Raw genomic sequence first — 14,581 nt, 5'->3', positions numbered from 1 at the left:
GTCAGCACCAGTCACAGGCATAAACCATATTAAAACCCATTACATTCATTCATGTTTCAGAACTGAGGTGACAGAGCAGAACAAGTGTGTCATTTTCTGATACACTGTTGGTTCAAAATAAAGCAATGCTGAGTACATTTTTTGAACTGTGAAAGACAGACAGGATTTTTAGGATCCTAAAAGTATTTAAAATGTTGCACATCAAACTGTACAGGAGCACAAACAACACACAAACTCGCTGAGATCAGACAAGGGCTGCACAAGAATGAACTTAGAAGTCAACCAAAGCAAAAACATGGAGAATATTTTGAACTTAAAAAACTGCACCTTTGATGAAATGAACAAAATAAAATGCTAATTGGATAAAGAAATCTTATTTAAGTTGGGTTTTATAAAGAAGAAAATTGAAACAGTTGGTAAGTCATTGTCTCCCCTTCTCACTTTATTATTCTATTTCATAATCTTTTCAAATGAGAACTAAGAATTGAGAAAGAAAACAAAATCATCTTTGGAAGAAGTAAAAGTTTAATAGACTATCCACTACAGTATATGGAGATGCCGCTATCCAGTTACTCATTTACCTACATTTCTTTTGAGCAACTTTTTTTTGTGTTATTTTTGTGTTTTTTCCCTAAGAGGTACATCAACAAAACAATTACATGGTTGCAGGTGTCGTTGTTGATTCAGGAGGTGAAATCACATGAGAGCTGCACTTGTCTGATACAGACATTTGTTTTGAATGATCAGCAACTTGCTTCACATGTAAACAAAGTGCAGATTCCAACATACACATGCTGCAGAAAGGGTTAAATAATAAAAAAACTCAAGCATGTTTGCATTAGGTGTGTAGCATTAAGTAGGGATACTTATTAATAATGTGATATCAAGCATTTAAATGTTGCAGCTCTTGAAAGTGAAGCTAATTTTTAACTCTGTTATGTACACTGTAGCCGTGCAATTTCAGTATATTGTTTGTATATAAAATCTTATCTACTAATCACAGCTGCTCTTGACTAAAAAGAACAGCGCTAAAACATGCAGAAGTAGAGATAAAATGCACTCACATATACAGTAACAGTTGATAAAACTAGAAAACTTAAAATCAAGATTTAATTCTAATTCACACACCTAAACTTTCCTTTGTTTCATACACTGTAAGAGAATTATGAAAAATGAGCAAATAAGAGTGGATTTGATAAAGTAAAAGCTACTAAATAAGTGTGATAGAGTCCAGTGGTATTATGGGTTTGTGTGTGCATTTTTTTCTCCACATTTTTTCTCTTTTTGTGTGTTTACAGGCTTGGACAGTGCAATGGTTGTTCTGCAGAGTTTCAGTCAGAACGTTCCACCTCTCCTGGCCACTAATGGCAGGTGTGCATGCCTCTGCATTAATCAGGGTGCTGTGAACCTGCCGTTTAATCGCAGAGGAAGCCGAGCAGGTAATTACTTTTGAATCTCTAATTGCGCAGACAAGGAGAAAGAAAAACACCAGGCTGAGAGGCAGCCATGTAGAGAGATCAAAATCGCATAGTCTATGGGTGGAGGCACCTTTGGGCCCATGTGTCCCACTGAGCATCATTTTTAATACAGGTGGGAGCCCTACCAGACTAAAAAGTTTCTTCCTCAGCAGATTATTGGATAATGTAAAATTGCAAGCACATGATTGTTTTCTGATGGAAAATGCACTGAGCTGCCAGTTCATTAAGTGCACTTAGCTAAACTCAGTCTACTACAGCCACACTGCAGTACTTTCAGAAAACAAGAAACGGTGGTGAAAAGTAACGTGAGGCCTGTATTTAATTAAACTGGGTATGTTTCATGATATTTTACACTTCTATTTCTTTTATTAACTCCTGTTTCTTTTTCTAACAGCTACAATTACTTGCAGATAATTGAAAATCTGCAATAGTCCAAAGTCACTGTGACAATTTCCCTCATACAATATGAAATAAGTCATATGTTTTTATTTATTACTTTTACTAAGTTAAAGCATCTCAACATCTTTGACTGAAAGTCTAAAACTGCCTGTGAAGCACTGAAAATGTCAATAATTCATAGTTTCAAATATTTCTTTTACTTAAATGTTTTTTAATCTACAGACGTTAATGACTTACTCCACAACAGCCATCTTTCACACTTTCTCATTCAATGCTTTTTGTTTTATTTTCTACATTGTACATTAATACTGTAAAATAGCACTTTTTTATTTACAACATAATTCCATATGTCTTCTTTTATAGTTTCGATGTCTTCAGTATTAATCTGCAATGTAGAAAATAATTAAATAAAAGCATTGAATGAGAACGTGCGTCCAAACTTTTGACTGGTAGTATAATGCATATCATTATAAATGCTCTTGATGGTTGCTTTCACTCAAAGGTGCAATCTCACAGTTTGCTTTATTTAAAACATTCTTATTTTTTCTTCACAGTTTTGAGATCAAATCATATTTTCTATGTATTGTTCTGCATAAATATCAAGAAATATCACATGAAGTGAAGCCCGTCCCTTTTTGTTACGCCACTCTGTACCAGATGAGAGGATGTGAGTCACTGGGGAGCCAAAGAATGTAACAGTAAATGCAAAGGTGGCTGAATTTCCTGTCAAGTGATAATTAGACTAATCCAATGTCTAATCCACCGCCTGCTCCCAACAAGAAACCAGGTTCCATAGCAAAGAAACTAAATGGTTTGATAGAAGCAGAACAGGAGTTAAAGACATTGGCACTGCTTTCTGGTCACCTCCTACCCCATATTTCATCCATTTTAAACTTACATACGGCACCTTGAATGCCTCATTTAGAATAATCTACTAGTACACTACATGCATACATGCTTGTTTACTATCAGTGCTTATATGTTTTTAGTAAATTAAGACTTTGATTTTAGGACTTGCAGCGGAGTATTTTTACATCTCTGAATTGCTGCCTTTAGCCTTGATGATAGAAGCTCTTACAGCTCATATGTAATTTGTAATGAGAGATCCAAGTCAAAATGTTTGGTATTTGCTATTTTAGTCTGTTGCATAAATGTCTCAGAATAGCGCAGATTTCACCTGTAAAGCACAACAAAGAGTTCACAGCATAAGGATGTTAACAAGGACAAAGTAAATATCTGATAATGGCATTCCAGTCTCGTTTTCAAACACACTGCTGAACACAGAGACGTCTTATCGCGCCGTTGTTGGTCACAAACTCTTCCTTGTAGGCGTGTGTTTGACTTCCCGCTGAGTGCAGCAGCTAACGGCTTGGATCTGATTCCCTCGTGTTCCTTTCTCAGGAGATTTATTGCACCAGGACACACCTTACACAGAGGTGGCACAGTTTGTCAGATCAAAATAAGGTCGAGGGTGATACCGTGCAAGGGTGTGTGTGTGTGTGTGTGTGTGTGTGCGTGTGTGTGCGTGTGTGTGTGTGTGTGTGTGTGTGTGTGTGTGTGTGTGTGTGTGTGTCTGTGTTTCTGCTTCTCTGTTGTTTGCTGTAGGTGCAGACTGCCAAGCAGGTGCAGTAAAACTCCCAAATAATGATTAAAAATGGAGTTAAGTTAATCGATTGAAAATGATAGAACAGAAAGAGACGGGTTTTGCAGGTGCGTGCATGAGTCTTACCTGTGTGGCTGTTTGCTGCATCGTCCACTAGGTGACAGCAGTGAGTCCAGCAAGAGCATCAAAGTCACAGCTTCATATCCTGCTGCTCACTTTTAGCTCTTCACCTGAAAACAAAAGGAGTCTTATGTTTCTGTGCCTTCAGCTCAAAACTATGCAAAATGAACCACCGGTATGGAACTCAGGAGCTGGTGTCGGGCTCATGCAAATCTGCCAGAGATGACCAGTTGAACAGTCACTAATAGATAACTAGGGAATAAATAAGGTCTCTCTGTGCAGGTGGATGGAACATCTTTGTACTTTGCACACTGCTGGAAATATTTGAGTACATTTGTGCTTTCCGGGAGCACTGGAAGATGCTGGAAGTAACAAAAATGCTTTATTTCAGAGAGAGGAAGTGAACATTTAAGACTTTCTGTCCTGCAGAGTCTGACTGAGACAGTAACAGCTTTGTTACACACATTTTGAGTGGGAGTTTGGTTCAATAAATGTGTGAAATCCTTGTGGTCAGGAGCTAATTTGAGACGTTTATCTAACCCTAGTCTTCACTAATAGTGGTGGCATCAAGTCAGAAACATCTGTGCAGGTTTCTTTTCATGCATCAGTGTGCTTTTTTTGGCTCATTTACTTTCACAGAGTCAATCTGTTGGACTGTGACGCTGCTTTTGATCCCTTTGCTTGCTTTATTTATTGGGGAAAAAATAATCATTAAAGCTTTTTGGATAATTTCGGCTGTTACAACCCAAAAATGTAAAACATGTCTTACAAAAATGTTTTAAAAATTGTCGTATGACAGAATTATATCATCCAATGTTATTAATAGTGGATAAAGTTCAGATTATTCTCACAATCATTCAAAATGTTGCTGTGATTGGGCTTATTGCATTATTTGAAACTGTGCAGGTTTTATTTTCCTGACACATGACGACCTGACTTTTTGTGTTTTCACCTGATGCCATAGAGATAGCAGGTCTGCCCCCTGTATACTTGACAAAGTGGCTGTTGCTTCGATTCCTGAGTCAATATTGACCGCCAGCCAAGAGGAGAGAGAAGCAGCAGCTGGGAGGAGGAGGGCAGCCAGGAGACCATCATCAGCTACAAACACTTTTATGAAACAAAAAAGGGAGATAATATAACCACAACAGCATAAAAAAACCATCCCTGTCAATATGACATGGTGCCTCTGAAAGCTGAGATTCATTTTCATGTTATTGATCTCAGTGCAGCACAGTGTTATCAGTGTAGTATATTTCCACAGCAGTTGTTGATATTTTTTGGGGAAAAAAACTAATATCTTTTCCTTTACATTTGTTCTCCTTATCTACAGAATTATAGAAAGAAAAATGCAAATTTGACTTGGTTTAATTAAGCAGTACAATTTGCTTTTAGCTTTGTGGGAAAACATCAAGTTTTGTAGGTTATATGAATGACAGAGAACAATGAACTGAACTGCGTCATAAAAATAGAAACAAATTTGCACAAACACAATTAATACATGGCACAAAACACATGACTCATGTTTTAAAAATGGCATCATCCATTTAAATCTAAAGTGATTATTGACTAAGACCCTAAAAGTTGATTTATCTTGGAATATCTTACAATACAATGACAGTGAAGTTTTTTAGGTGGAGAATTTATCTGTAAAACTCATTTAAACATTATCATGTAAATTAATTAGAATCCTACTAAATCATTTTTCCTCAAAAACCATGCAAGGGGACTTTTTCCATGTCAGATTTGATTGTTTATTTTTTTCAAAAGGAAAAGGTACACAAAAGACTGTCTTCCAAGAAGAACAACTCCATCTGTAGTTGGCCTACACTACCAGTCAAAAGTTTGGGCACACCTTCTCATTCAGTGTTTTTATTTAATTATTTTGTACAATCCAGATTAATACTGAAGACATCAAAACTATAAAAGAATACATATGGAATTACATTGTCAACAAAAAAGTGCTAATGTTCAGTATTAATCTACAATATATAAAATAATTCAAATAAATAGAAAGCATTGAATGAGAAGGTGTGTCCAGAGTTTTGACTGGTAGTGTGTGTGTAACTGTACATTTGAAGCAAACTTTTAAAATGTGGAATGAACTGGCAAGAAAACCAGCTGTTTGCCAACTGCCAAAAAACTCCAAGAAAAAGAAGACACAAACAAATGTGCATTCACCTTGACTATCTATGTCAGAAATAGTCATTTGTGCTAATTGTCATTATTGTTTCAGCTGGTAGTGGACATGTCCCATGCTGTTCACAAACATCTGATTGGTCTGCTCTGTTACAGTTACAGCTTGTTGAAGCCAAAAAGTCACCAACTTGATCCAGTCAATCCAATTTTTTAGTCCTCGTTCTATAGTTTCAAAAGCTTCTGCTGACGGATGTTTTCAGTGAACATTATTGACTGAGTGATTATATTTAAACCTGTAGATTAAGGTGAAGAGATGAGCTGAAAGAAAGGTGTTTTTAGATCTGGCTCTCGGCCTGAAGGTAATGTACTGGTTCTACTGGTTCTTTAACTAAACTGCAGAGAGTTCATGACCTTTGCCATCAAATATCTTCTCCTGGTTCTTCTGTTTTTTGGGGAATAGCCTTAAAATCCCATTGAGGATTTTTTGGCAGAGTGCATATAAAAAGAAGACATCAGCTGCATTTTGGCAGCTTGGCTCAGTTACAGTTGAAGTGTAGGAGTTGCAGACTGCAGAGGGGTCACACTGCCCTGACAGCTTAATACTACATCACATTTGTGGCTACTTTTTTTTTCATCACCAGCTCACTTCCCTGGATGGAAAATCCCAAATCTGTAGTGTCAGATTGTCGTATTCTATCAGCTGATTTGTCACTGCAAAGAAATTTAAAAAAACAACTACACAAGTAAGACGTTAAGTCGTGACCAAACATCAGTGAGACAGTTTGCCGTGTCGTGACTAACAGCCAACCCTCAAAGCTACTCTGATCTGATTTAACAAAAGAAAAGAGGAGGAAAAGCTCAATCCCTGACTACACACATGCCTTGTGCAGTGTCAAGAGCAAACAGCCTCAAGACTTTCAAGTTTTGGGCCCGATTCAAACCCACAGAAACTCCTCTGTCACACATAAATATACATATAAACACACCCCACTGCAGCGCATGTTGACTGAGCCAACAACGTCGCTGCAGACTTGCTGCCACAGGCCTCCCAGTTCTCCCAGTGCAGGATCACCCACAGGTCATGTTTAAGAACTGGGAGGAGTGGATGGACGCCAGCATCTTCCATCACTTTCCTCTTCCTTATCTGCAACTTGGATTAGTCAAAACCTTCCCTCCTCGTCTTTCTCTCTCTGCCATCCCTCTGTGATTTGTGGGTGTGGTGATGAAATCTTATTGCACTGATTGAGATCAAAGCCACTGCTGCTGGACAAACTGTGATGCAATCAAAGCACTTGTGGAAAAGTCTGACCACTGGTAGATTTATGGCTGATAACGGTGTGGGGGCGATGCGACAGCAACGTGTCATTGTCATAGAACAGGCGGAGGATTTGGTTGATTAATGAGGGCTTGTGTGAGAAGTTGACACGAAAAACGACTTGAGATCCTGGATCAGACTCCACATAATCCAGGTTCTTCTTACTGGATTGCACTTTTTTCTTGCTTGTACTTCGTGGCTGAGTCAGGTGAGACACATGCTAAATCAATCTGTTGTTTTTAAGCTGCATCCTCATATTTATTCTTTGGTTCGTTCATCCTCTTTCTAGAAATTCAGTGCAGCTGCTTGGTTGAAGGAATAATCTGACAATGGTCTGTCCAATATAAAGCTACAGCCAGCAGCCAGTCAGCTTAGTTTAGCATTAAGACCAGAAACACAAAGATACAGCAGGCCTATTTTTGTGTAAAGACCCTAAATCCTGTGCAGTTTTGAGGTACTTCTGCTTTACTTCAGTATTTCCATTTTGTGCTGCTTTGTCTTGTCACTCAGGGAGATATTGTACATTCTACTCTACTACATTTACGTAGCGGCTTTAGTTACTTTCAAGATGAAGATTTTACACAATGATTGTAATTCAGCACACTTTTAAAACACAACACATTGTTAAAGGTTAAACCAATTGTTTTAAATCTTTATGGATTCTCATTCATTGCGAAAAGAAAAGAAGGGTGTATTCAGGCTCACATTTCAGATTTCTGAGTTCTTCACAGCTCCACCATAGAGTGATCTTCCCTCTAAACTTCTTAAATGGTTCACTTCAATAAATATGTCTATCAGTCGGAGGGACTAAACCTGTACTTTTACTTTAAATCTTCAACTACATTTTCCTGCTAATGCCTTACTTAAATAGGATTTTACTTGCAGTGGAGTATTTTTATATCACTGTATAGGTGTTTTTACTCTGGTAAAGGATCTGTTCTTTGGCCTTTTACAATATTTTTAACTTGGGTTGCATTCAAAAGAAAAAAAAAAGCCAGTACATTCAGCTTCTAGTCCCAATCTGTACAGATCAGTCACAACACTAAAACACTAAACAGAAACATGAACCCCGATCATCACTACAAAAAAAAGAAAGGTTCTTTTAGTACACATGATTCTACAATGAATGGGAGGTTTGAAAATGACGGAGCTGCACAAAGAAGCTCAAGAGGACATAATGGTTTAGTTGTAGCCACATCATGTAAAATAATATTAAAAGCATCTTACTACTGTTTATAAGTAATGATTGAACAGAAGCCATGTGGGAGGGGGGACTGTTGAACTTCCCAAACTGTCAGATATGATGGACAGATTGTTGGTGCTGTTTGCAGTAACTTGATCAGATTGTAATATAAGCTGGCAGTGAACAATAGTTGATTAATCTCTCTCTCACATTAACATGTTTATCTCTTGTATGGCCTTGTGGCTAGAAAATCCCTGGTTGATGTTCCAAGTCTCCATGTTCTCCAGCTTCCTCCCACAGTCCAGAAACATGCTGAGGTTAACTGGTGATTCTAAATTGTCCGTAGGTGTGAATATGAGTGTGATTGTTTGTCTCTATGTGTAGCCCTGTGATAGACTGTTACCTGTCCAGGTGTCTCCTGCCTTCACCTTCAGTCAGCTGGGATAGACTCCAGCCCCCGGTGACCCTAATGAGGATTAAGTGATGTACAGATAATGGATGGATGGATTTCTTGTGTGTTTTAACCTGTACAAAAATTCAAGAGCAAGAAGGAGTAATTGCTCCTCATAATCTGGTCTAATTTGTGGCTCAAAGCTGTAACTGGTTGAAGTCTTGTTGTTTCCTCACTTTGGTTTTAGTGCAGATAAAACAAGATCTAACATGTTAATTTGTGAGATTTAGAGAGGCAGGAAAGTTGGATTTTGTTAACTCTAGACAGGATTTTTGCTCCATTTTATTACCTAATGATCCACTGGCTGCAGCAGATATGAGCATAAAGTGTATTTTCCAAAGTGTCGAAATACTCAAAACTATAGTGTAATTGTGTGAAAAATCACAAATCTGTCACTTCAGTCAATCAGATGAGCAGATAATAGTGGGATCCTTCATGTCCAGCAGAGACAGAGGAGCGGTCGGAGGGTTCAGGTGGAGGGTTAAGGTCCAGATCAGTCTGTGGAACGGTACACGGCCGCTGGTTTCCTGAACCTCACGCACACACCATGTAGCCCTTGCCCTTTTTATTTCAGCCGCTTTCCAAATGTTCCGGTCTGTGCACCGGCCGGGCTGTGGGCCGAAGAACGAGAGGTCGCGAGAGGTCAGCGAAGATACCGAGAGCAGCCAAGCACACCTTGAGCCAACATCAGCCTCACAGCAGCTTCCTGAGGATGGTTAAAATGACACAGAGAACAGGCTGATTCCAGCTAGGTGCAGGTTTAGAGGCTTATTATGTCTGTGGCAAAGGGAGAAGGTAGAACAATATGTTTTAATACAGTCTACTATCAACTATAGACACTGCACTGTGTTATATTTCACAAAATAATGACTCCACTGAACAAAGAATACATAATTCTATACCATTTTAAGTGTGCAAAGAGAGATCCCCAAAAAGGCAAACAAAGCCCATGAACAACAGTCATCTGCTTTGTACTGAAAAATGATTAAACTGTGTTATCTTTGCACCAGATTAATATCTCCATTGGTCCAACTGCTCAGACAGACTTCAAAATATCTGTCAAACAAAACTGGACACCTGGCTTTAGGAGATTTGCATAAATGTTGATGTTTGCAATGATCTTTATCCAAACTTAATCCTATTATTCCAGTGGTCAGTCCTGCTGCAGGTGAGACAAACCTCAAAGCTACAAAACCATAGTTAGAATAAGTGTTTAACAGACTTGATGGAGGGAAATTTTGGGACAGTTTCTATCTCAGATCTTAAGCTAACATGGATAGTGCGTTCTCAGAAAAACAAAGTGTAATTCTGTGTCCAATTCCATTTGCTAATCATGATCATGTGAGACAGTCGAAGGCTCAAAAACATCTATGGACCAAAACTGATCTGAAAAAGTATGAAGGAAAACACAAGTTGCTATAACTTCAAGATTTTAGGATACTCTCCTTGATTCTGTAGCGTCAGTCTAGAATTTTGTTTTATGTTTAGGGTTACTTGGGCTTCAGGGACACTCTAGAAATAATGAATAATGACAAACATAAACTCAGGACCTCAAAACGAGTTCACATTTTTACATTCACAGATGTCTCTATTTTAAAGCACAAACAACACTGTTTCCCAACCTTGTAGCTTGTTGAAGTTGCACATCAGGGGTGATAATAGGCAACAATTAGAGATATTTCCAAAAATTAACATGTCGACTGTCTTTTTTACGCAGTCATTTTATATTTATGCAACCTTGACTTTGACACGTGTGTATATATCTTTGATAACGGTGGTGCTGCTCTATACTCTGATTTCCAACAAGTTACATGAACAAACTAAAACTATACCTGCATCAGTTCAAATTTTCTGACTTTGTGCCTTAAACTCACTGGTTTACAGATTTAATCTTTTAAAATGGGTTATACCTGGTTTAAAAACACCTAAATAGTTTACTATAACCACTGCACAGTGTATTTTTGCTCAAAAAAAAGGATTAGGGATGAATTAGGGAGCCAAAAGAGATGCAAATGATTACAAAGACAATCAAAAGGACCAGAAATTGATGTAAACCAATGAAAATGAGGTGTAAGATGAACAGAAACAGATGTAAAACCTTTCAAATAGACAAAAAACAACTGCAAAGAATGAAATATAAGCTGGTGGTGAACAATTGCCAATTAATCTTTCCATTAATTAAACCTCACTGTAAGAAACAAACCACAGACTCAAAACACATCAGCTTTTCTTCGTAGTTGTTTTGTGTCTCCTTCAGTCGGTCTCGGTCGTACGTAGAACAGGTAGAGGCCTTTGAAAGTCGCCTGTAAGGATGTTTGTGTTTTTAAAACATTCTGAAAGTGTTCCACAAAGTTCTAGTAATGTTTTCAGCAGGTTAAAGTTTCAGAATGTTCTTCATAAAAGTAGGACAACTTTCTCTAAAGACATTCTACAAAATGATGTTCTGAAAATGACATTCAACAGTTTATAATGTGTGACTTTAACAACATCCTCAGACTATCGCAGGCAAAATGTTCCACCTTTGTTAATAGGTCACATTATAGGAACTTTTTTTAAAGAAAACTCGATCACTTTTCAGTGATGTTAGAACACTTCCTGTTAGATGGCCTGTTGTCCATTAAGATCCTAAAATAATAGCAAGAACCTCATTTTCTAGGAAGTTTTCAGTATGACTACAGTACTCTGTGGCTCACTGGTGTGTTTTTAGTAGTTGTTAGGCACCAACTGAGCCTCAGCTACACAAAAAATGTTTTGAAAATGGTTGGTTTCATGTGTTCTCATGGGATTTGTTGACAATAAGACAAATCTAAGATACTGAACACATTATCCCAGTGCGTGTCTTTGCCTGCTGTGACTGCAGGTGTAGTCTCAGGTGTAGTCTCAGGTGTAGTTCCAGCAGACAGGTGAGCAGTCTTCGTCCCTCGTTGCTCAACCAGTGTATCATCAGTCAGGATGAAGTCACGTCGAGCAGCTCGTGTTCTTCTGTTCGCTCCACTGCACAGGCTGCTTTCACAACAGGTGTGATGGTCTGTGTACTGGATAAACTGTTTCTGCCGCTTGTTATTATTTGTCATTAATGGTTGACAGATTTGAAATGGAGACATGTGAAAGTGCCAGAAAAATGTACGCACACAGTTTGTGTGTGTGTGTGTGTGTGTGTGTGTGTGTGTGTGTGTGTGTGTGTGTGTGTGTGTGTATGTGCGTGTGTGTGTGTTCTCCTTATTTAACACAGCGTGCTCTGATGGGACTTTTCTGAACTTTGATTCACAGAGTTTCAGTTAAATGTAGACCACATCAGTATGTTTGTTCCAGTTTTCAGCACTTAAATTCTGTTTTATGTTCATTTTACAGTATTTTTCTCCCATTTATGTTTAATCCCAACATGTCTTTAGCTTGAGTATGTAGCTTTACACAGAAAATGTTCTTTGTCAGATGACAAATGACCCATTTTTTCCACTTTTAACAAAATCAATCAGTTTCTTCGGGCCCTAAAAACCAACAACTGAGTCATTAACTTGTCGCCTGTGATGACAGAGCTGCAGACGGCCTGTAATTTATCTGGTTATTAACTTTACCCACATAACACAGCGGCTGGCACTTTAAACAGCAGAGCGAAGGGCAGCTCAGCAGTGCATCTCAGGGAAACTTTATACAACAATAGTAGCTGCTGATAAGCCAGCAGATTAATCTGCTTAATGACACCTGGAGCAGCCGCACACTTTTACATCTAAACAAAAAGTTCCATTAATGAAACCTCACTGTAATAAAACAGTTAACATTCCAGTCTAGGCCTTAACTGTGACCCGGCAGGGAACTTTTAATGACCTTGTTGAACTTTATGGTGCTTTTGTCTTCTCTCGTATTCTAACTTTTAGGTGTTTTCTTCATATAATCTCCTACAGGTTGCGCAAAAATCATCTGTGTGTTTTTTCTGCACGGCTAAGAAAGTTCTACTGCATCATGATAGCGCTACTGCTGCTAATAAGTTCAGGGCGATTCTGTGTATTACTAATGATCAACCACATTGATACTACACTAAAAGATTATGTCTGACCAATAATTGGCTAAATATCTTGTTGTAAAGCTTCAAGATATTCACACAGCAGCTTCTGTGTTTATGTTTACAGCAGCAGTCGTGCACTTAATGTGGGTTGATTTCATTTAAAAAAACAGAAATGAATAGCTAATGTGGGGAATTTCTTTAACCTAAGTGACTGCAACATTCTCTCATTAAACGTGCTAGTAAAAATATAAGGATTATAGCTGCTGACTTATAAAATCCTTCATTATCTGTTCTTGACATTGAACTCACAGTAGAGTCTGTTAGCTGAAAATGTGTCTGCGGCAGGAACATCTGATCCCAGATCAGTTTTAACCTTGAGCAAATCTGACTTTAGCTGAAAAGATTTGTTAAGCAATCCTTGAAATAAAAATAACCAACTGATCATAAAACTGGTTTCTGGATTTTTAGATGACCTGTTGACCAAAAAAATAAAATTTTAAGACAATATTATTTGGTGAAAACAATTACTTGATAAATCAGAAAATTAACTAATAACAAAAATCATCATTAAGTTGCAGCTCTGTCCTCAGTTACACCAGCAGTCTGTCATTAAATGATAAGTCGACAAATAAGAATATTATATGCAAATGCAACAAGGCACAGTCGACTTTTGACATGTCTGTAATGATATTGCTGCATTTATACATTTAAAAACACACAGGAAATCACATTTCATTGTTTGTCAAATTAAAGCCAGTGAAAAGACTTTTAATTTCAGATCTAAGTACAGTCATTGCACTGAGACTGGAAGTTATTTATTAATATACATGTAATTAAACTGTTATTTAAAAGTATTATTATAAAGCTGTTCCTATGCGCACTGTAGAATTCTTTGTATTTCTAGAAAAGTTGTTTATTTACTTATCATCACTTCAATCTGGATACACGGAGTCACATTAGGTTCATCTGTGCAGCTCTGTATTCACTGTCATTTATATTTTGGGTTTTATTTATCTATTTATTTATTCCTCTGTCCTATTTTTCTGTGAGGCCATGTTTTAATTTTGCTGTTTTGTTGACACGTTATCATCAGAAACCATCATTTCAACAATTTTCAACACAATACTTCTTTACCAGAAAAGTCATTCACATCTAAAAATGAAGAATTTTGCTCTCTAAAAAGTCATTAACGGAATTTATTCCCACTGCTTTATTAAATGCATGGCTACAAAATAAAATCTCTAATTTACTGGTTTAGATAAACTATTGACTACAATGATGTTGGTATTTGCATCACCTTATTATTGTGTAAATTAAACTAAAATTTCTGCACTACTTTAAAGCTAAATTCAAGTTTAGGTAACTTTATGAAATCAGCTTGATAACTTGAGTTTTTTAAATTAATTTATTTGTGTTGAGTGCCACCATTATAATTTAAAGTGCATTACTGAAAAGTCTTGATCAGCATGAACAAGGCAGTTCTGAGGATTTTATAGTTAAATGATCGTTTTGTCTGACATTTAACAACTACAGATAAATATTAAACCACCTGTGAAGAAGTGAAACTAGACTCGTATGAATCATCAGCAGGAAAATATGAGCTCCACATCTTTTAAAGTAAGTTTTCAGGATTTTTTCTCAAGGTTTGCTCGAACCTCTAAATCAGACTGGACTCCACATCACGCTGCAGCTGCTGCAGAAAAGCAGGTCAATTCGGTTTTATTAGATTTACAGTGTCTTCATGCAAAAAAAGAAAATGTAATTCCACTGTACTCCTAATAACCACATTCTTCATCATTAATGATTAAAGGTCGCTTTAACTCCTGAGGAAGTGAGGATTGTGCGTAAAATAAAACTTTTTACGAGACCTGAATACATGGTTTATATATTGTG

Source organism: Amphiprion ocellaris, chromosome 7 (genome assembly GCF_022539595.1).
Source record: "Amphiprion ocellaris isolate individual 3 ecotype Okinawa chromosome 7, ASM2253959v1, whole genome shotgun sequence".
NCBI classification, from domain to species: Eukaryota; Metazoa; Chordata; class Actinopteri; family Pomacentridae; genus Amphiprion; species Amphiprion ocellaris.
This window is presented reverse-complemented; position numbering follows the sequence as displayed.